The sequence below is a fragment of the Pseudorca crassidens genome, chromosome 1 (assembly GCF_039906515.1).
Source record: "Pseudorca crassidens isolate mPseCra1 chromosome 1, mPseCra1.hap1, whole genome shotgun sequence".
NCBI lineage: Eukaryota > Metazoa > Chordata > Mammalia > Artiodactyla > Delphinidae > Pseudorca > Pseudorca crassidens.
This window is the reverse complement of record NC_090296.1, coordinates 74,338,136-74,361,644: the sequence shown is the minus strand read 5'-3', so window position 1 is coordinate 74,361,644 and position 23,509 is coordinate 74,338,136. Positions and strand designations below refer to the sequence as shown.

The window sequence follows — 23,509 nt, the reverse complement described above, 5'->3', positions numbered from 1 at the left end:
AAGGCCCGCACATGACTCCATCCTTAGGCAGACAATGTGATTGATTACAGGCATACCCCAGAGATGTTGTAAGTTCAGTTCCAGACCACCACATTAAAGCGAATATCACAAGAGTCACATGAATGTTTTGGTTTCCCAGTACTTGTAAAAGTTATCTTTACACTATACTGTAGTCCATTATGTGTGCAATATCATTATGTCAAAAAAATACAATATACATACCTTAATTAAAAAATACTTTATTGCTAAAAAATGCTAACCATCATCTGAGCCTTCAGCAAGCCATAATCTTTTTGCATAGTAACTTCAAAGATCACTAATCACAGATCACCATAACAAATATAATGAGAAAGTTTGAAATGTGAGAATTATCAAAATGTGACATAGACATAAAGTAAGCAAATATTGTTGGAAAAATGGTACCAATAGACTAGCTCGATGCAGGGTTGTCACAGGCTTCAATTTGTAAAAAAAACACAGTATCTGTGATGCACAGTAAAAAGAGGTATGCCTGTACTTCTCCAGTGATGATAGTACTTGCTTGAACACCTAGGAACCATCACGAGAATTGTATCAGTTAGCTGTTACAGTGTAACAAGCCATCCCAAAACTCAGTCACTTAAAACAATCATTTAGTCATTTCCCAGTAATCTGCAGTGTGGATAGGTGACTCTGCTAATCTGGGCCATGCTTGGTTTATCTTAACTAGCTCACCCATGTGTCTATAGTCAGCTGGCAGGTCAGTTGTGAGTCATCCTAGGTTACCCAGTCCCAGCCAAGGCAGCCTAGACAAGAACTGCCAACCCAGACAACACACAGAATTGTGAGATAAATGATAAATGCTTGCTGTTTTAAGCTGCTAAATTTTGAGATGGTTTGTTATGCAGCAAAAGTTAGCCAATGCATCCTGCCAGGAAAAGCTTTTTGACTACCCACAAATTATATGATGAACAGGATGATGATACAGGAGAGAAAATAAGCACTTCCCTTCCTTGGACCCTTATAAACTTTTAGCAGAAATAAGAATAACCGTGTAATTAGCTGAAATGTTTTATTACAGTCATTACAAAAGTGCATTTTAGTGGTAGAGATGAGCCAGAGATTCTCTTGATTACTTGGAGTATAGGTTAGCCTTTCTAGAATCAACCATAGCCCTCCAGTATATTTCGTGCTGGTCTCTCCCCCACCTCACCCGAAGCTCTGCAAACTTTCTTTTCGAATAGGAAGAACTAACTAAACTCAGGGGAGACTTAAAATCATCCATGAGAGTGCAGGGAAAACGATAACTTCTTTTTTATATTTATTTTTATTGCATCTTTTAAGAATTTATGTTTTTGTTTAAAAATTTTTTATATACAAAATATATTAGTATAGTACTATAAGCATAACATTTTAAAATTTATAAAAGCTCAAAATAACTTTTATAGATAGCATTATAGACATCTGGAGACCCATAATATAGACATACCTCTAAATTTCTATATGTCAGACATCACAGCACACAGAAAATGTAGCTCCGTCTAATCCATCTTGAAAGAAATTCTCAGGTACTACAGCCATCAGATCCCACACTTCTATGCTTCTTCCCAGGAAACTTCTTCTTCTCATGGGTCTTAGAGCTTGTTCTTTAACAGTAATTAATTGAGCACTTGTTCTGTGCCAGAGCTAGTTCCTGAGTATAAGTGATGAGCGAGAGTCATAGCCTCTACCCTAATGGAGCTTGCAAGCTGTGTTAGTCTTTTGGGGCTGCTATAACAGAACACCATAGAATGGCTGGCTTATAAACAACAGAAATTTATTTCTCACAGCTCTGGAGGTGGGAATTCCAACATCAAGTCTCCATATTTGATATCTGGTTAGGGCCTGCTTCCTTGTTCATAGATGGCCAACTTCTTGCTGTGTCTTCACGTGGCAGAAGGGCAGAGAGGAGTAAGATCTCTCTTGAGTCTTTTAAGGTACTAATTCATTCATGAGGGCTCCAACCCCATGACCTCATCTAATCTTAATTACCTGCCAAAGGCCCCACCTTCTAATACCATCACCTTGGAAGGTAGGGTTTCAACATATGAATTTGGGGGTCAGGGGGACAGAAGCATTGAGTCTATAGCACAAACTCTCTCTTGTCACATAACCCCGTGTCTCTTCCTGGAAAAAGAGAATATATCCACCTCCACGATGCGGAATCCCAGCTCCTAATCCCTGATCCTGAGAGAGCAGAACACCATATGGTTTCTATGGAAAACTCAGATCCATTTTGATGCTTTCATGACTCAGCAAACAGGATGTGGAGGGAAAAAAGAGAACCTAAAGAGGTGTTTCCTGAAAGAGGAAGGCAAGTAAAAACATTCTCCCTGTCTGACTTTGCCTCACTCCACAGCTAGCGATAGCCTTTCCCTAGCCACAGGTGTCTGAAGAAGGCAGGTAGGGGAGTGTTTTAAGAGTTAAAGGAGGGGCTTCCCTGGCGGCGCAGTGGTTGAGAGTCCGCCTGCCGATGCAGGGGACGCGGGTTCGTGCCCTGGTCCGGGAAGATCCCACATGCCGCAGAACGGTTGGGCCCGTGAGCCATGGCTGCTGGACCTGCGCGTCCGGAGCCTGTGCTCCACAACGGGAGAGGCCACAGCAGTGAGAGGCCCACGTACCGCAAAAAAAAAAAAAAAAAAGTTAGCCCTGGTCCGGGAAGATCCCACATGCCGTGGAGCAACTAAGCCCGTGCACCACAACTACTGAGCCTGCGCTCTAGAGCCCACGAGCCACAACTACTGAGCCTGACGGCTGCAACTACTGAAGCCCGCATGCCTAGAACCTGTGCTCCACAACAAGAAAAGCCACTGCAGTGAGAAGCCCGTGCACCGCAACAAAGAGTAGCCCCCGCTCGCAGCAACTAGAGAAAGCCCACGCACAGCAACAAAGACCCAACGCGGCCCAAAGTTAATTAATTAATTTTTTTTTTAAAAAAGAGTTAGAGGACAAGAAAAGATACTGTCTCCCACTCCCATCCCTTTCTTCCCTCAAAGGTGGGTGATGACAGAGGAGCTCACTGGACACCTGATTATATCCACAATCTGAATACTCTTGATGGTGAAGAGAGAACTCATGCCTGCATACATTTGGGCTGAAGAAAGGAAAGAAATGAGTTGGTGCAATGAAGGAGAGGTGAAGAATGAAGGAGGGAGAAAAGTGTCTGTTCTTTTGATGGCATCAATTTTACTCTCTCTTTTTGAAGGGTCAAATGGTTTCGGAACCACTCCGCCACTTTCTTCCCTCTCTTCCATACATTTTTTTCTATTTCTTTCTTCTTTGTTCTCTCCCATACCCAAAGCTGTGCCAGGAATGGAAGAAGGAAAACTTATGCTTTTATAGGATGTACTTGATGAGTGTTGGTAGGAAAAGAGACAAATCATTTTATTTCATTTTCTTCCTATGGGCCAAGGGGAGTAAACAGAAGAGAGGTGACTTCACATCATGGTATTTAAGTGTTGTTAACTTTACATTATGGTATTTAAGTTACAGGATATCAAGGAGAAGAGTGAACATCACCCAAGGACTTTGCATCCTCTTCTAGGGAAAGGATTTGTGCATTTTCAGTTGATGCAGAAGAGTTATATCATGTTCGGTAGAAGTATGACTTTGTCATTGTCTTTATTTAAAGATTAAGTATGTTTTAAGGAGAAGCATAGAGATGCCACGTTGACAAAGGGACGGCTTGTAATGGTTAATTTTAAGTGTCAACTTGGCTGGGCCACAGTGCCCAGATATTTAGTCAAACATTATTCTGGATGTTTCTACAAAGGTGTTTTTTGGATGAGATTAACAGTTAACTTGGTGGACTTTGAGTAAAGCAGATTACCCTCCGTAATATGGGTGGGCCTTGTCCAGTCCATTGAAGACCTTGAAAGAACAAAGACCTCCCCTAAGCAAGAAGGAATTCTGCCAACAAATGACCTTTGCACTTAAAACTGCAACTCTTCCCTGGATCTCTAGCTTTCTGGCCTACCCCATCAGATTTTCATTTGCCAAGCTTCACGATCGTGTGAGTTAATTCCTTAAAATATCAATAAATCTTTATCTGATATATTTGGCAAGATGCATGAGCAGTTTCTGAAAACTCCATACTTGTGTGAGCTGCCTTCCCAGTCTTCACTAGGCAGTAGGTGCCCACCTGTCTTCACCAAAGGAGAGATAACTGTTAGCCCAGGGGTCTCACCGAAAGAGGACAGGATAGTTCAGTTCCCAATCCCATCTGATTGCTGGTTTGGCAGCCAAATACTACAAATAAACTTTAAAATAAAGTCTCTTGTTTATCCACTACAATTCTATCATATCTCACCATTTGTTAAACCATTTCAGAATTTTTAAAAAGGAATGAATAAAAACATGGAAATATTTCAGAAGATGTTGCCAACATAGAAATCCAACAAAAAGATCAACTCTCAATTAGCAGAAGTTTACAAAAAGAATAACACAAGAACAATAGGAGTAGAATTCATTTTTTTTTAAAGAGAAGGAAAAAAACTCCAGAATTGCAAAAAAGATCACAGATTGAAAATCACACCAACAGTGTCTCTGGAAAAGTAAGAAATTCTGAGACACAGCTTCTTCAACATTTTCAACTACAGGGAAAGATAAACTGGCACATTTCTAAGAAAGAAAATATGGGTAGTGTTCACAGGAACAAGCCCTCAGGCTGAGCTCTGGATTTCCTGTCTCTCACTAGCAGTGCCAGAGGATGGTGGGGTGGCATCTTCCCTTGAAGATTGAGTGGAAAGGTGTGACTTAAAAGTGACATTTTTCATTTTCTGTTGGAAGGCAGAAGAAAGACTCTTCGTAATGTCTAAACTCAGCCAACAGCCTTATAAAAAGGGGGCTCAAAGAAGCACGATAAAATACTAAATGTTGTAATTAGATAACATACCTTGGTATATAGTTATTTTTATTGAAGAGAATGTGTAATAACTTCCAAATGTCATCAGAAAAGTAACTGATTTTTCATTAAATGTTGGAATTGAAACAGTAAGGAAAGGGGCAGGGCATAACCTTTGTAAGAATGACATAGCCCGAGGACATGACATAAACTGAGTAGAACCAAATGGGTCCAAGATGACGGACAAGTCAACTTCCACTAGACCTTGAGCCTCAGTATATGCTCATTATAACACATCAGCAAGCTAAATGACACACCCACAGGCGCCATGACAGTTCCAGACTGTCCATAACGATCAAAAAGTGGGCAGTGGCCCAATTCCTGGAAATCCCCGCCCCTTCCCCAAAGAGCTGGAATACTCCTCCCACTCATTAGCCTATGAAATTACCCACCTCTGTAAGAACTGACAACCCCATACCCGGGTGCCTTTCTCACCTTCTGAGGTGGCCCACACTCTGTCTGTGCAGTGTGTTTCTCTCTAAATAAATTCACTTCTTACCTATCACTTTGTCTCTCACTGAATTCTTTCTGCGATGAGACATCAAGAACCTGAACTTCATTACATTAAGTCCTGAAACCAGGTGTGTGATCTCAGTTGGAAGACCATGGGTTTTGGCCTGGTTCAAGTCCCCGCTGCATGGGTTCAAGTCCCAATCTGGGTTTAGGCTGGGTTCGAGTCCTGGCACATGGGTTCAAGTCCCAATCTGAGGTGCACCACTTCAGAATCAGTAAGGCCTAAAAGCAAATAAAGCAACCTAAAAGAGAAAAAATAATGGGGGATGGGGAGGAACTCAGGTTCTTAAGAACAAGAAAAGTTAAGAGAAGCGACAAGCTGTGTAGACCCAAAGGGCAATGTTGTTTGTCTTCTTAAAAAGAAGTGCCCCAAATTGCAATTAATGCAGTAGCTTTGAATTAAGAATGATTCATAAAATATTTTAAGATATGAAACAGAATTTTTTTGAGTTTTTTTTTCAAATACTTTGAAAGGCTCAAGGGGAAGGAAAGCTCCACCCTGCCTCAGAGTTCAGTATCTGAGTGGGAGGGTGGCCCTGAAGCCACTGCACGTGACCTTGCCTTAAGTAGACAAGAGACATGACCCGATTTGCATTTTAAAATGTCAAAAGTAGAATGGATCCTTCCTATTGCTTTCTTTATGCTCCTGGTCTCTCACTTGAGCTAATATTGAGATTAGCATGCTTCCTGAATCAGAATACGTGTGTGTGCTGACAGCATATCTCTGGGAGAAGGTGCCCTCAGCCAGTGTGCAGGGCAACGGTGCCCTTATTGTCACAAAAGGTGTATCTGGTTATCACCTTTGACAACATTAGCCGTTATGATTCCAGGACCACCAAACAACCCTGATTATAACTAACTTCTCTTGTAGCTTTATCTCTAGCAAGATACTAAGCTGATCAATGAATGTTCTTTTTTGTTGTAAGTCAAGAACTTAGCATTATGGTTTTATTTTTCTTAAGTGTGTATTTCTATGAATTCTCAATCTGCTATCTTTCTTTATTATTTTGATATAAGCCTATAATCCCTTATCCACTACTCTGAAATCCAAAAAGAAAGTTGTTTTTTTCATTTGGCAGCAAAACTTGACATGAACAGATGGGAATCTATTTATAGTCTATCCTCCTCAAGGAGAATACTTATATATTTTGCTGCAAAAATATAATGTGTTTGATTACAAGGTATCCTTTATCTGTATATACTGAGATACAGTTTTTGTCCTTTTTCTGCATCTATTGAGATAAGATGGTGTTTGTCCTTTATTATGCTTTATCGTGAATTATACCGATTGATTTCTTAATGTTAAATCCAATTTACTTGTAGTGTATTTTTTTTAATATATTGCTCGATTTGGTTTCCTGATATTTCACTTAAGATTTTTACATCTCTGTTCGTGAGAGATTAGTCTGAAATTTACTTTTATAATATTTTTGTCAGATTTTGAAATGAAAGTTTATGCTGGCCTTATCAAGTGGGTTGGAAAGTGTTCTGTCTTCATTTTGGGGGAGCATCTGTGTAAGATTGGCATTATTTTTTCATAAATGTTTGGTAAAATTCACAGGCCTGGAGTTTTCTCTGTGGGATTAATTTTTTAAATTGTTATCCATATTTTTCTATTTCTTCTGATGTAAAATTTGGTGCGTTGTATTTTTCTAGGGATTTTTTTCATTTCATCTAAATTTTAATGCCATGGGCACAGAATTACTTACAATATTCTTCTATTATTTTTTATTGTCTGCAGGATCAATAGAGATGCTTCTTTACATTCCTAATGTTAGTTATTTGCATCCTCTCTCTTCTATCAGTCATTTATCAGTATTATTAGAGAACCAAATTTTGGCTTTTTTGTTCCTCCCGTTACGGTCATCTCTTGATTCATTCTTGTCTTTCATCTACTTTCTTTGAGTTTATTTTGCTGTTCTTTTTATAATTTCTAAAAATGATGCTTAGTTCATTTATTTTTCAGCTGTTCTTCTTTTTTGTATAATTCATTCAGAACTTACAATTTCCCTTTAAGAAGCTTTATTACACAGGTTTGGATATGGAATATTTAATGATTATTCAATTCCAAATAGTTTTAAATGACCATTATGACTTATTCTTTAACATGAGTTATGTGGAAATGTATGCCTTAATTTCCAAACATATGTAGACTTTCTAGTTTTTGGCGGTTGTTAGTTGAGTTCTAGCACAACTGAACTGAGGACAGAGAACATGCTCGATATGATTTCAATATTTTTGAGACTTGTTTTATGGTCCTTCATTCCGGCCATAGACTTTTGCCAGGTTGGTAGTTATTTTCTTTCAGCTCTTTTTTTTTTTTTCTGTGGTATGCAGGCCTCTCACTGTTGTGGCCTCTCCCGTTGCGGAGCACAGGCTCCGGACTTCTTTCAGCTCTTTGAAGATATCTGTTTGTTGTCTTCTGGCTTCTGTTGTTTCTGTTGAGAAAACCAACCCACTCTTTGGCTGGTTGAGAAACTGATTACATTGGGCCACTTCATTCAGAAATTCATCCTAAAAAAAAACGAATGTATATATATATATATATATATGTATAACTGAATCACTTTGCTGAACAGCAGAAATGAACACAACATTGTAAATCAACTATATTTCAATTTTTTAAAAAAAGAAAAAAAAATGCATCCTGATGGTGACTGACATGTGTTCTGGGTAAGAGGTGTGCTTTTCCTACTAACTGTTTCTGCACCAACACCATCAATCAAGGACTCACAGGGTGTCTGATTTACCACCGTGACATTCCACATAATGTTACCCTAGGCAAAAAACCCACTTTATGTCAAAGAGGGTGTGACAAGGGGCACATGACGGCAGAATCTATGGGTTCTACCATATGCCATGTCACCCAGAAGCTGCTCATATAAAAGAGCATGGTAACTGTTTTTTGAAGGGATGCTAAGGCACCAGCATGGAGATAAGATGCTGTCTTTCAGGATGCAGTGTACATCTTAAACCAATGGTCATTAAACCAACGATGCTGTGTCCCCACAGACAGAACACATGTGTCCAGGATCAAAGTAGGAGGAGTCCATTTTAACATCATCCCCAGCAACTCACTTGGCTAATCTGTGCTTCTTATCCCTGTGACTTTAATTTCTACAAGTCTAGAGGTCCTGGTTCCAGCAAAAACTAAAACTGGCTGCTCCCTAGTCATTGAGTCATATGACTCCTATGCATAATTTATTAAATTTCTACCATCATCTTCAATTCTTATGTTAGTTTTCTTCTTATCAATGTATTTCTCTCTTTCTTTGGAATTATTAATACTTGATAGCACCCTTCATCCACTTTCTTTCCTCCCTTTCTTCATCCTTATAGTCCAACATTTGCAGTGAATGTTCCTGAATTCACGTTACAATACAAATGTACCTCTCTCAGTCCCCGAATCAGATGCTGCTTCTGTCCAAATACAGCCTGCCTCTAGGGGTTGTGCATCCTCAAGAAATGGGGTGTGGCTATGATTCAGGAAGTCTAGGGAGGGGCCTGAGCATCGTCATCTTCATAAAGCTCCACTGGCATTCCTGACCTGCTCCTCCAGTTGAAAACTGCTCCCTAAGAGGATCTGTACCTGCTTCTCTCTGCATCTCTGCTCCATTCCTCTCTTGCTACCAAATAGACACTCCCCGCTATGAGGGAGAAGACATTCCAGCTATGAGGGTGAGTAAAAGATTCACCATCCCTGAGAACGGCCTTTGTTCTAAGGTAATTTCCAGATTGGGTGAGTGTCCTTTGCAATCAAAAGAACTTAAGTAGGGCTCCCCTGGTGGCGCAGTGGTTGAGAGTCCGCCTGCCGATGCAGGGGACACAGGTTCGTGCCCCAGTCCGGGAAGATCCCACATGCCGCAGAGCGGCTGGGCCCGTGAGCTGTGGCCGCTGAGCCTGCGCGTCCGGAGCCTGTGCTCCGCAACGGGAGAGGCCACAGCAGTGAGAGGCCCGCGTACCGGAACAAGAAAACTTAAGTACATAACTAGTAAGCTGTGATGGCTAATTTTGTGTGTCAACTCGGCTGGGCCACAGTACTCAGATATTTGGTCAAGCACCAGTCTGGATGTTGCTGGGAAGGTATTTTTTTATGTGAAATTAACATTTAAATCAGTAGACTCTGAGTCAAGCAGGTTATCCTTCATAATGTGGATGGGTCTCATCCATCAGTTGAAGGCCTTAAGAGAAAATAGCCTAAGGGACTCCAAGGAACAGGGAGTTCTGCCTTCAGACTGTCTTTAAACTTGAGCTACAACATCAGTTCTTCCCTGGATCTGCAGCACAGCAGATTTTAGACTTACCACAACTCCACAATCACTTGAGCCAATCCCTTAAAATCTCTCTCCCTCTCCCTCTCTTTATAGATAGATAGATAGATAGGTAGATAGATAAAGAGATAGAGAGATAGATATAGACATAGAGGTTCTATTTCTCTGGAAAACCTTAACATATGCATTTCTTGGTTTCTCACCCATTGTTCTTAGCTCTCTGAGTAAACCTGACCTCTGGATGCACAGAATCATGCCCTGAAAGAGGCTGCAATTTCTGGACAACTGGAGACAAGCTCATTGGAATAGGACCCAAGAGCTGGACCAGATGTTGGTGTTAACACTCTCATAACTGTTACAGGACAGGTTGAACACGGTGTGCAATGAATAACATTGAAGAAATGTGCATACATTTTCAAAAGGTACTTTATCAATAAGCAAATGTCCTGGTTTTGCTTTCTTTTTTCTGTCTCTCTTGTCCCTGGGGATCCCGAGGAGCAAAGTCCCCCTGACATTCGGGCTCATGACTCTCAATGAAAAATTTCTAATATAATTGGCTTCTTTCTAACTAGCTTTCTTCAGAGTTCACAGTAGCAAAAATTCATTCCAGCAAAAACATAGTACTGAAACAAGAAAGACTCCCTTTCTTTTTTTCCCTTAAGCTTCCATGAATTTTTTGTAAGCTCCTGTAGGTATGTGACACAAAAATGCTTCTGAAAATGTGGCAACCTATGAATCAAAGTGAGAAACTACTCACCTTCAAGCCAGACATTTATCTTGAGTGCTTTTCTAAAATGTACGCATCACTTCTGTGAACGCGTGCTTTCACTCATTCTTTCTATGCCTCTTCCCACCCAATGGTGCTTCAGTTTCCCTAGCTTGTCCACACTCAACGAAACACAAGGGAATTTGAACCAATCTGATCATCTCTAATGGATTCTTGGATGGGTCATCATTTTCTAAACAAATAAACAAGAGTCAAATGACTGCACTTTAACTAAGTGAAGTGTTCTATAGAAATCTTCTTACTCATTAGCAGCTTGTCTGTTTCTTTTCCTCCTTTTTCTTTCCTACATCTCCCTTCACTCATCCAGAGCCTTGGTGAAGACAGGAAACATTCCACTAGCTCTGATACTTTGGCTACAGGCGCTAATGCATTTCTAGAATAAGTGTTCACACTTCTTGCCTCTAACACGCAGAAACATGAAACCTGTCCCAGGCTTCTCAGCCTGATGGGGAGTCCCAGGGGAAAGGCTGTTTGGGGAAAGAAAGAGCTCAGGCTCTTTGTCTGTAGTCTCTTATTTCTCACAGGTCTCCCTAGAGCTCTCCTGCAGGCAATAGCCCTTCTCCCCGATGATTTAGTCATCATGAATTCCAAATCTAACTGTGTGAGAGACCTTGTTTGTTAAAGGTGCAAGGAACTCAAACACTCTCTCTATTTTTTTTAAGCCTTGTATTTTCTTTTCTTTTTTTAAAAAATTTATTTATTTATTTTTGGCTGCATTGGGTCTTCGTTGCTGTGCGCGGGCTTTCTCTAGTTGCGGCCAGTGGGGGCTACTCTTCGTTGCACTGTGCGCAGGCTTCTCATTTCAGTGGCTTCTCTTGTTGCAGAGCACGGGCTCTAGGTGCGTGGGCTTCAGTAGTTATGGCACGCAGGCTCAGTAGTTGTGGCTCACAGGCTCTAGAATGCAGGCTCAGTAGCTGTGGTGCACTGGCTTAGTTGCTCTGCGACATCTGGGATCTTCCTGGACCAGGGATTGAACCCATGTCCCCTGCATTGGCAGGCAGATTCTTAACCACTGCACCACCATGGAAGTCCAAACACTCTACATTTTAAAATTTCTGCCTGACAGGGTCATAAACATTCTAACTTCTAGCCTTCCTGGTTGAATACAGTGAGTTAGTGTTGAGGTGATCGGAGCAGAAGCCCATTCTGACCTAAATCGAGTCAGTGACACATTTTCCAGCCACTTCTCCATCACATTTTTACAGGAAGAGCCTGATGTTCTATGCATTCAACTATTTTGATGCGGTAGTGAGGAGATCGTGACGCTAAAAAGGACGTCACCTTTACCTTCACCCCTTTCCCGATCCCACGTGAGGCTTTGGGAGCTGAGCTGTGGTCCTGTGATGTCTACTGTGTATACTACTTGCAAATTTAAAATAAAGCCCTTTGAGGAGGGGATTGGATGGCAGGTTTGGAAATTTAGGGTTTTAGGGGAAAGTAGACGCTGTTTAAATTAAAGAAAATTGAGGTAAAGCACCTCCTTCCTCTTCCCAAAGTTTGGAGTGGGGTGGGTATTAATAGCAAAGGGTCATCTCTTTCCAAAGAAATCTCTTCACAGATCTCTTCGGAAATGGAGTATGTTCCCCTCCGTACTCTGATTCCTTTTTTGTGTCCTAAAACTGGGTGAGAGGTTTAAAAGTCATAGAACAAGTTTTTAAACATTGTCTTTGAATATTTGTATATGATCACCTGGCTTTGGAATTTCTCATCTAGAGTATTTTGGTGCCTTGAACAAAATGTCAATTTTAACAGCCTGTTACATATACAAAATAAAAATAGAATTACAGGGAGATAAAGACAAATCTAAAAACATAGGAGAAGATCCTAACACATATTTTGGAAACTGACATCACGTAGACAACATCAATCAATACATAGAAAATATTTAGAAATAAACCTAAATAAAAAGCACAAAAATCTTTATAGGAAAAAATTTAAACTTGATTGAAAGATATAGAGCAAAAGGTGAATATAAACAGATGTTTAGGTTTCTGGATGAGAAACCTTAACATTATAAAGATGTCAGTTATCTCTCAAATTAATCTATAACTTCAATGCAATCTCAATTGAAATCCCGGCAGGATTTTTAGGCAACTTGACTGTTCTAAAATGCCAGTGGGAAAGTAAAGGCACACTAATAGTTTAGACAGTTTTGAAAGAGAAGAACACAGGTATGTGTGTGTGTGGGAGGTCTCTTGCCCCGTTAGACAAGACATATTGAAGACTCTAGAATTTAAAACAGTGTAGGGGAGGGGGAAGGAGGAGGGATAAATTAGAAGTTTGGGATTAACAGATGCACACTACTATATATGAAATAACCAACAAGGACCTACTGTATAGCACAGGGATCTATATTCAATACCTTGTGATAACCTGTAATGAAAAAGAATAAGAAAAAGAACAGATATATATATGTAACTGAATCACTTTACTGTACACCTGAAACATTATAAATCAACTGTACTTCAATTTAAAAAATAAAATAGGACTTCCCTGGTGGCGCAGTGGTTAAGAATCCACCTGCCAATGCAGGGAACACAGGTTCGAGCCCTGGTCCGGGGAGATCCCACATGCCGCGGAGCAACTAAGCCTGTGCGCCACAACTACTGAGCCTGTGCTCTAGAGCCTGCAAGCCACAACTACTGAGCCCATGTGCCACAACTACTGAAGCCCATGTGCCTAGAGCCCATGCTCTGCAATAAGAGAAGCCACCACAATGAGAAACCTGCACACTGCAAAGTGTAGCCCCCGCTCACCGCAACTAGAGAAAACCTGCACGCAGCAACGAAGACCCAACACAGCCAAAAATAAATAACAATAAAAATTTTAAAAATAAATAAAATAGTGTAGTATCATTACAGGAGAAGAAAAATAAATCAGTGGGATAGAAAAGAGAACCCAGACACAGCATGCACATGTGGGTGAATACTAGAGAAGGCATTAAAACTCACCAAGGAAAAGATAAACTATTCAGAAAAAAAGTCTTGGAAAACTGGCTCATCTTTTGGAATAAAATAGAATTAGATCACAATCTTATAAGTGGAAAAACCAAATTTTAGATCAATTAAAACATTTAAACTAGTAGTAAAATATATAGAAGTATATCTCTGTGCTTTGGCAATGGGTGGACTTCCTAAAGCACACACAAAAAGCACAAACCATAAAGGAAAAGATTAATACATTTGATTATATTAAAATTGAAAACTTCTGTTTGGCAAAAGCCACTATAAACACATTTAAAAGACAAGTGGCAGACTATGACAGCACACTTGCAACATATGTAGCAGATGAAGGAGTAGTGTCCAAAGAGACAAATAACTCCTACAAATGTAAGGAAAAGACAATATGGAAATGTTGCCAAATGAGGAGCAGACAATTCACAGGAGAGGACACTCAAACAGTAAAAAGAATTATAAAAGATCCTCAAACTCCTAGTAACTATGGAAAATAAAATTAATAATTTATATATCATCTTTCACTAATCAGAATGACCAAAATGTGAAAGATTGCTGTTACAAATGCTGGCAGATATAGCAGTTATGGGCTACACTTTTATACAATATTTTTGGAAAACAATTAAAAATTTAAACGTTCCTACTCTTCGGTCAGCAGGAGCCATCATGAATTCTATTTACTTCCTCGTCCAAATCAGGACATCCTTGAAGGCCTGTGGCTCTCCTCTCAGTTAATTTCTAAATATGACACACCCCAGGCCTTCCTCACCTGTTCCCGCACTGGCCCAGGGCTTGGAAAGCATAAGACTGTCTCTGACCTTCTGTTGCCCCACATGCAAAACACCTTCTGTCTGTGTGATTCCATGGCCTGATAGCACAGGTATTCTTCCTGATGCCTGCTGCTCTGAAGTATGGCCTGGGCAACTGCTTCTCGGCCTTTTGGCTAAGATCAGGTGTAGTATCTATTCTTATCAGAAGTACGGCCTGGGTTCTCTTTATTCTCGGACCCTAAACATTATGAAGAATTTGTCAGGTTGTTAGTTATCCCCACTCTAGACTAGGCAGGGACAGGAGATTTACACCATTCCCACTCTGCATCTCTGCCCCAAATTCTTCTCTTACACCAGCTCATAGAAATTTTCTAGTCTGTTCTATTGGCTTACTTTTTTTTTTTTAAAGTCTCTTTTGGTCTGAGACTTGGACTATACTTCTCGAACTTAGAGGCTAAAAATGTGAAATTTCCCAACCTTCTACTTCCTTACTAGGTGTGGTGGTATTAAAATATGTTCAAAATTTCATTGGTGCACCTCCCTTCAAGTGATGGAAGCCAAATTCCTCTCCCTTTGAGTGTGGACTGAACCTAGTAACTTGCTCCTAATGAATAGAATACTGTGGAAGTGACAGTGTATAACTTGGGAAAATAGGTCGTGAAAGGTCATAAAAGGTACTCCTGCTCACTCTCCTTTGGATCATTCACTCTGGGGTAGGCCAGCTGCCATACTGTGATGTCACTCAGGCAGCCTATGTGAAGCCCACGTAGTGAGGATGCCTGCCAACAGCCATGTGAGCAAGCCATCTTGGAAGCAGATGCTCCAATCCCTTTCGGCCCCATCTGACATCTTGATTGCAACAACACAGGAGTCTGTGAGCCAGAACTACCCAGATAAACTGACCCACAGAAACTGTGAGCTAATAAATATTTGTTGTTTTAAGTCTCTAAATTTTGGGGTAATTTGTTACTCAGCAATAGATAATTAATACACTGAGGAAATTGGCAACATCTTGTCTCATGGCCAAATGGGATAATCAAAGAGAGAAGAAAAGAACATACAGGTTAATATTTTTTATGGGCTGAACTGTCACTCCACCCCCCTGCCATTCCTATGTTGAAGCCCTAACCCCCAGTACCTCCAAATGTGACTGTATTTGGAGATAGGGTCTTTAAGGAGGTAATTAAGATTAAATGATGGGGCTTCCCTGGTGGCACAGTGGTTGAGAGTCTGCCTGCCGATGCAGGGGACACGGGTTCGTGCCCCGGTCCGGGAACATCCTACATGCTGCAGAGCAGCTGGGCCCGTGAGCCATGGCCGCTGAGCCTGCGCGTCTGGAGCCTGTGCTCCACAACAGGAGAGGCCACAACAGTGAGAGGCCTGTGTACCGCAAAAAAAAAAAAAAAAAAAAAAAAACTGTAACAGATATATAATGAAATCCCAATAGATAAATTAAAATGGAATATTTAAAAGATATTCAAATAACTCAAAAGAAGGCAAATGTAAGAAAACCAGTTTCTTCTACACACAGAACACTCTGACATAAAATGTGCAGTTTTTCAACACTGAGTAGTTTTCCAGCTGTCTATGGATGCCAACTGGGTATCCTACAATTTAATTCAATTCTGACACTAAGTACCCCAAGTAAGTGCAGATCCACAGGCTAAAGGCTTCATCCCAGAAACTGCCTCCCACTTCGGATGCCCATGGCAAGTCTGGGCCTCCCATACTTCTGACCAACCAGCTATAAATCAGGGGTTCCTACACCCACCTCTTCAGTTTCAATAATTTTCTATAACAGCTCAGAGGACTCAGGGAAACCCTTTACTTACTATGACCAGTTTATCATAAAAGATACAACTCAGGAACAGCCAAATGGAAGAGATGCACAGGGCAAGGCGTGTGGGAAGGAGTGTGACGCTTCTGTGCCCTCTTGGGACACGCTACCCTTTCAGTACCTCCATGCATTCACTGACCCAGAAGCTCTCTGAACCCCTTAGTTTAGAGTTTTTATAGAAATTACATGATGTACGCATGACTGATTGAATCATTGGACATTGGCGATTAAGTCAATCTCCAACCCCTCTCCTTTCCTTGGAGGTCGGGTGCGGGGCTAAAAGTTCCAACCCTTTAATCAGGTGGCTGTACCTCTGGCAACCACCCCCAGCCTCCCAGAGTCATCTCATTAGCATATAAACAGACTTATCACAATGGAGGTTCCAAGAGTTTTAGGGACTCCGTGCCAGGAACTGGGGAAGATGACCGACTATATATTTCTTATTATACCACAACATTACAGCAATAAAGGGGAAACAGGAGTGAAACACAGAAGGAACAAGCAAAAACAAATTTATAAAATGGTATACCTAAACCCAAACATGCCAATAATTACATTTAAAAGAATAAGCTGTTTCTATATGCACTAATGTAGAAGAGTCTCTAGGACATATTGTTATATAAAAAAAAGTTACAGAACAAAGCATTCATTATAAACCAGTTAAGTTTTTTATATATTCCTGTATGTCCATGTACATTTGTATTTCCAGCCCAACATAAATGCATTAGAAAGATCTGGAAGTATATTCAAATTGAAAATAGTTCTTGAAAATTCGCTGGGATCAGAGAGGAGAAACAGTGTCAAGAGGAACTTTTTTTCTATATAATTTTAATGACAAGAATGTATTTATGTATTACTTTGTCATTAAAAATAAATGAATGGAATTAATTTTAAAAGAACATATTGTTTCACAGTGTGCTGGTGATACCATATGGGAATTAGACATTTTTAGGTCCCCTGACTCAGGAGTAGCCAACTGCTTTTAGCAGAATTTGTCAAATGAAGTTATTAGTATTTCAATCTATTTCCTATCTGTGCCATTTATCTTTTACTCCCATTTTTCTTCCCCTTCCCAAATTTAAACCCTCAAGTCTGGAGCCCTGTAACCCTAAGGGTTATGGATCCAATCTCCCTTTATCTTCACCGACTCCAACATCATATTACTCTTTTAGAATTTAGCACTTTTAAAATTTTAGATATTCCCAGGAATGGCTTTCATAAAAATATATTCAGCAGTTTTTCCACTATTATTTTTAAAGTAGTTTTAAGAGCAATGTTTTTCAAATTGTAGGTCTCAATTAGTAATGGGTCATAAAACTTATATAGTGGGTCTCAATTCATATTTATTTTTTAAGAAATGAAATAGAAAATATCAGAGTACACTGAAATTATAGCGTGGGTGAGATTTGTGAAATTTTCGTGTGTGTGCACGTGTGTAGTGGGTTGTGATGGAAAATGTTCTTTGTTTTCTGTAGGTTGAGGTAAGGGAGGTGGAGCAGGCAGAGAAACACTGCTGTTGTGAAAACATTTAAAAGAAACTTGATGCAATGTGCCTTCTTTCCTTCTTCTACTTACACTTGTAAGTAACGTGTAAATACTTACCCCTTAAACAAATGCTTGTTTAATGACTAGCCAACAGATTCTTAGCTATATAGGCCTAGAAATGTGAGGTAACTGGAAGTTTTACAAATAATGCCATTCATCCATCCATTCATTCATTCATTCAATATTTATTTAGCATCTATTACGTGCTAAGCCTCAGTGAAAGAATCTTTGGAAATTTCAGGGGAAAAAAAACTAACCTCTTGAATGGAATAATGAACAAAAATAAATAAGACATTTGCACAGGGATTTAAGCCAGTTTTGTAATACGAATGTAATACCGTGAACAGATATCCCCTGAGAGGATAGGGAACAACCAAGCATGCATACCAAGACTCGCTGTCTCTGGTGGGGCAGGTGGGAGGCTGGAAAGGCTTTCAAGAGCAGAGTAGGCCACCATGGCGGTACCACAGTTCCACCTCAGCGTAGGATCCCCCTGGGTAGGGAGGCGAATTTTCTGGGGCCAAAAACTATTCTCCTCACCGGGACAGGCTTGACTCCTGCTTACAAAACTGACTCAAAGTATGTTACTTAAGGGGCTGGAAACAGTGATGATTGTGACTAATATTTTTTTTAAGTACTGAGAATTTTTTTATTACGAAAATTTTAATGATCATGATACAGCACAGCACTGGTTGCAATGACTCTAATTTCAGTGAATTTGAAAGCATGGTTCCCCCCACATATTGATCTCCCCACCTAATGGACATCCTAACATAAAATTTTGTCTTCTGATCATTCACAATAGAGACAGTAAATATTTCCTTGAAAGTCTTTGCTCACCTGCCCTTAGACTTGAGTGTGTGCTCAATCATACATGTAGAGTTACCGACGCTGGTGACGGACTTACATTTATTCCTGCTCCTTGAATCTGGGGTGACAGCGATTATTTCCTGAAAACTTAGAAAGTCATCAGCCTTTTCAGTAAGAGCAAACAGGATTATGATCTATTCTCCATTCATTTTAAGGCTTTAGTACTTAAACTGATGTTTCTTGGTAAAGTATGATCTCAGGTGGCCTTGAGCTGCAGCGGCTTGAAGCAGGATTTAGGTTCCCCAGCCAGAGACTGAGGTCGGGCAGCAGCAGTGAGAGCGCTGAATCTTAGTCACTAGACCACAAGGGACCAGTGGCCAGTGACAAGACCCTGGCCCGTCAGCTGTGTAGAAATGAATTTCCACATAGAGATGGAAAGTAGTGAAGTAGGTAAAGTGTTTATTAGGAGGAAAAAGAGTACGTACAGTACATGTGGATAGACACACGGGGGCGCTCAGAGAGAAAGTCATGCCCTCGTGGTAGTTTGAATCAGTTTTACGGGGTATTTCTTCCAGGTTTCCTTTGACCAATCATCTTGCTTTGCCTGGTTCTTTTATCTCATATGGATTTTTATTTTTTCTAGTTTCTTTACATTTTTATTTATTTATTTATGTATTTATTTTTGGCTGTGTTGGGTCTTCGTTGCTGCACGCAGGCTTTCTCTAGTTGCGGTGAGCGGGGGGCTACTCTTCCTTTCAGTGCGCGGGCTTCTCATTGCAGTGGCTTCTCTTTTTGCGGAGCACGAGTTCTAGGCGCACGGGCTTCAGTAGTTGTGGCACGTGGGTTCAGTAGTTGTGGCTTGCAGGCTCTATAGCGCAGGTTCAGTAGTTGTGGCGCACGGGCTTAGTTGCTCCGCAGCATGTGGGATCTTCCCGCAGCAGAGGACCAGGGCTCGAACCTGTGTCCCCTGCATTGGCAGGCAGATTCTTAACCACTGCGCCACCAGGAAAGTCCCGCTTTGCCTGGTTCTAAGTCCATATTTCGTATATTACAGGGTCCTCCTCTGTGTGCATGCACATCTCTTAGCCAAGAGGGATTCTAGTGAAGAGACCTATGGGTAAGTTGACATCACTTACTATGGGGTGGTGCCCCCTCCCTTTTTGACCTCCAAGGAGCCTTTCTATGCATGTGTAGTCGGGAAGGTCTCCTTAGCTTTGAGGATGAGGAATATGTGGTCTTTTATCTCTTATCTGGGCAAGGCTCAGCCTCCTCTCTCGATTGTCCTGTTATTGATATTTTGGAGTTTCTGTCCACAGGGAATGAACTCCTGCTGCTTACCCTGTGGCCCATCTATCTCCTGCCTCAGGTATATGCATTTTCTTTATTAGATAATAGGTGGATATATTTCTTCTGTCTACTATTGACGTAATTTCTGTGACTGTAATTTTTGGAAAGGAAAAAGGAGTGAAGGAAGTGAGAGGGGGAGGGAAATAGGGAGGGAGATTCACATGGGAGGTGCCACTGGTAGGGACATGGATGGTCCATGCCATGCCACTGTTGCTCTTCCGTGATGGCTGAAGGTGAGCCATTGGGAAGTTGGCAATATATGCCAATGTGTAGCTGAGTTGAAAGACATAGAAGAGGGACAGCCTCGGAGTGAGTGTAAGTAGTAGATATTGTGGTATCTGACCAAGAGAGCCTCAACATTCCCCTCAGCTTGATTGGACTTTAGGCAGGCTTCTTCCTGACTCCAAGCCCTTACCTCCCTTTTCTTAGAGTTTCCTTTTCAAAACCTGTCACTGTGAATTCTTTCTGCCCCTTTGAGTTGTAAATCTTTTTAAAAAGCATCTTGCCAGTTTTACAACCCAAGAATGTCTTTCTCAAGGACCAGGGAGCCATCCCTTTGAAATATAAACATCAAGGGAGACAGCATCCCTATCTCCCAGTTTCTGTGGGAGGATAGGAGCCTAATTTAGGTGGGCACCTTGCTCCAAATTGTAAAACTAACTCCTGTCATGAAGATGCAATAAAGTTTAGTTTTCCTTTGGGTAAGGCCAGTTAACAAACACAGATGGCCTGGAACTTCCCCACCCCAGCTCTTAAAAACTCTCCTGCCCTTTGTCTCCCTAGAGGTGAGCTCAGCCTGAGCTGAGGACCCCAGCCCCTGTTGCAATAACCTTGAACAAAGTCTTCTTTGCCTGTTTAATTTTGTTCCGGAAATAGCACAGCTATGGGCTAGGCTGGGGGGAAAAATACTTGAACTGAGAGTTGGGAAGCTGGATTGAGGTCCCCCCTTTGCTCCTAAATTATAGGAACTGTGGGCAAAGCACTTCACCCCCCTGAGCTCAGGATCTTTAAAATTTAGAGGTTAAAAAGATGGAACTCCAAGATTTCTTCCAGCGTCAAGGTTTTTTGATGGCGGATGTGCTTGATTGACAGTAGGGAAAATTATAAATTCTCCAAGAAACATATAGCGATTTAAATGCAGGTGGGTTGTTGTGTCGCATAGAAAACATCAAGGACTAACAGGATTATACACTGTTGCACTGCTCTTACCTGGTCCTTAGAAGATGAAGGGGCTCTTTAGGAAGCATGAACGTGACCCCCTGTGGAAAACCCTTGTTCTAGAGAAGTGACTAACCCCCAAGATGCTACCCATCTTGAATCCCCAGAGACGCTTGTTTCCAGGTGGGCACGTTGGAGGCCACTTTTAAATAAATATTCTTTCTCTACAGACTTTATAGTTATCATAAACACTACTCTGTCCTATCATGGGTCAGACACCAAGACAGCTGGTGGGAATTTGGAACAGAAGGATCAGAGTAGGGATAGGAACCCAGATACCCAGTTAAGGGTCTGTGATGATTACTCCATACTACTTAACTCACTATGCACTTTTATTGTATAAACCTATCACCTTCCACTCATTCTCCCCAAACAGGAATGTCATTCATTCATCGATAGGCCAACCAGCCCATCTTAAGTGAAGGTGCTCAGTCTCACAGAGTTCCAGCAAATGAAAGGCCTCGAGATAAGAGGCAATAAGAACTGACCGTGTTTGTCCTGCTCCATCAGGAGCGAGTGCTGCAGTACAACGCATACTGCAAGGACCTCTGGTCACAGTGCCGAAGGAATCATCCAGAATCTTCCTGGTCTATTATACTAATAAATCTAATACTAATATACGTATACTAATATTAATATACTTACACGTTAATAATTAATAGGAGTGAAAGTTGCCTCCAACCACCACTGTGACCCCCATCACGAGGCAGGTGCTACAGCAATGTTCTATCAGTCAGGGCTCTCTTGCTAAAGGAGAAGCACTTCTGTATTTCAAGGAGAAAGGAGTTAGTTAGAAGCTTACACAATGCTTTGAAGGGTTGGAGAAACAGTATGGAAACTAGCTGGTTCATGAAATCAAGCAGGGGTGGATCCTAGGGAAACTGCTGACAACAATCCCAGCTGTGTCTGTAACACCAAAGCAGGGGATTCTCAGGAGGGGGCCGGAAGCTGCAGCAAATCATATGTCTATCATATGTCCAAGCGTTTGTTCACAACTGCCAACAGACACACTGACTCTTCTGCCTTCCTCATGTCCTGTGAGCAACTTTAATTGGCAGACTGTAACCCAATACAGGAAGGTGATCCTGGGAAATGGAGCTCCAGACTTCCCTGCAATGCAGAGAATGGAGAAAGCGGTGTGGATGATATTGAATTGACAAAGATAATCTGGTACAAGCAAATTAAGCCAAACACCTATATCGAGGGTAGAAGGCACACAAGATGCCATCAAAGCCCATGATTCCTCGTATATTAGTACAGAACCTCAGGGACACTCTGGGCAGAATCCCTAGAGCAAATTAAGCACAGACAGACATAGTGGCTTAATAATTCACCCAGCTTCTCTTTCCTTCTCAAATGTCAAACTGCCTGGAAGTCTCAGATATGGATCTGACACACACGTAACCCCCATGCAACACAGGCTATCTTTCCTCAACCTGGCAGTGCCCTCAAGCATAACAAGACTCTTCAAAGCCCAAGTCCAAGAGAGCAAGGTCCAGAGAGAGAAAGGAGTTTCCTCCTCCCCTAGGTCCTCCCTGGGGCATCCCTTTGTAGGGTCCAGAGCCTCCCTGAAAATTGACATGAACACCCATGGCCATGTGCTTTCAGTGACACCAGAAGGGTATGGTGTGAACCTATGGCCCCTCAGAACAGGGCAAAAAAATGTGCATTGTGCAAAAAAATGACCATTCACCATATAAGACATAGCATACACAGTAGCAGGGGCCTCATTTTGTTACACTCTCAGATGTCTAACTGGGGAGATGATGGTATCGTAAGTACAGGAGGCAAAGGAGATTGAGAGGAGGAAGGTGAGGAAAGGGACCCTCTGACACTGGGTGGGAATGTAAATTGGTGCAGCCACTATGGAAAACAGTATGGAGGTTCCTCAAAAAACTACAAATAGAGCTACCATATGATCCAGCAATCTCACTCCTGGGTATATACCAGACAAAACTATAATTTGAAAAGATACATGCACCCCTATGTTCATAGCAGCACTATTTATGATAGCCAAGACATGGCTATACATATACATATATAGATGTGTATGTAAAAAGATGCTATATATATATGTGTATACACACACAGTGGAATATTACTCAACCATCAAAAAGAATGAAATAATGCCATTTGCAGCAACATGGATGGACCTAGAGATTATCATACTAAGTGAAGTAAGTCAGAAAGTGAAAGACAAATACCATATGATATCACTTACATGTGGAATCTGAAATACGATACAAATCAACATATCTACAAAACAAAAACAGACTCACAGATATAGAGAACAGACTTGTGGTTGCCGAGAAGGAGAGGTGGTAGGGGAGGGAAGGAAGGGGAGTTTGGGATTAGCAGATGCAAACTATTATATATAGAATGGATAAACAACAAGGTCCTACAGCCTAGCACAGGGAAGTGTATTTAATATCCTGTGAAAAACCATAATGGGAAAGAATACGAAAAAATATATATATATGTATAACAGTGACTTTGCTGTACAGAAGAAATTAACACTACATTGTAAATCAACTGT

General features: G+C 41.1%; 1 long non-coding RNA gene, 1 other non-coding gene and 1 pseudogene across 2 annotated transcripts; all 3 read left to right on the top strand.

Moving 5' to 3' along the window:
* LOC137218509 (dehydrogenase/reductase SDR family member 2, mitochondrial-like) overlaps positions 1–23,509 on the top strand; it is a 154,337-nt pseudogene that overhangs the window by 95,810 nt on the left and 35,018 nt on the right.
* On the top strand, positions 8,972–22,991 carry LOC137225764 (uncharacterized). The gene is made up of 6 exons (XR_010944017.1): positions 8,972–9,112; positions 9,922–10,127; positions 17,529–17,632; positions 19,463–19,525; positions 19,725–19,774; positions 21,350–22,991. It is a non-coding gene; the product is annotated as an uncharacterized lncRNA (long non-coding RNA).
* Positions 14,370–14,556, top strand: LOC137207408 (U2 spliceosomal RNA). The gene has a single exon (XR_010935072.1). It is a non-coding gene; the product is annotated as a U2 spliceosomal RNA (small nuclear RNA).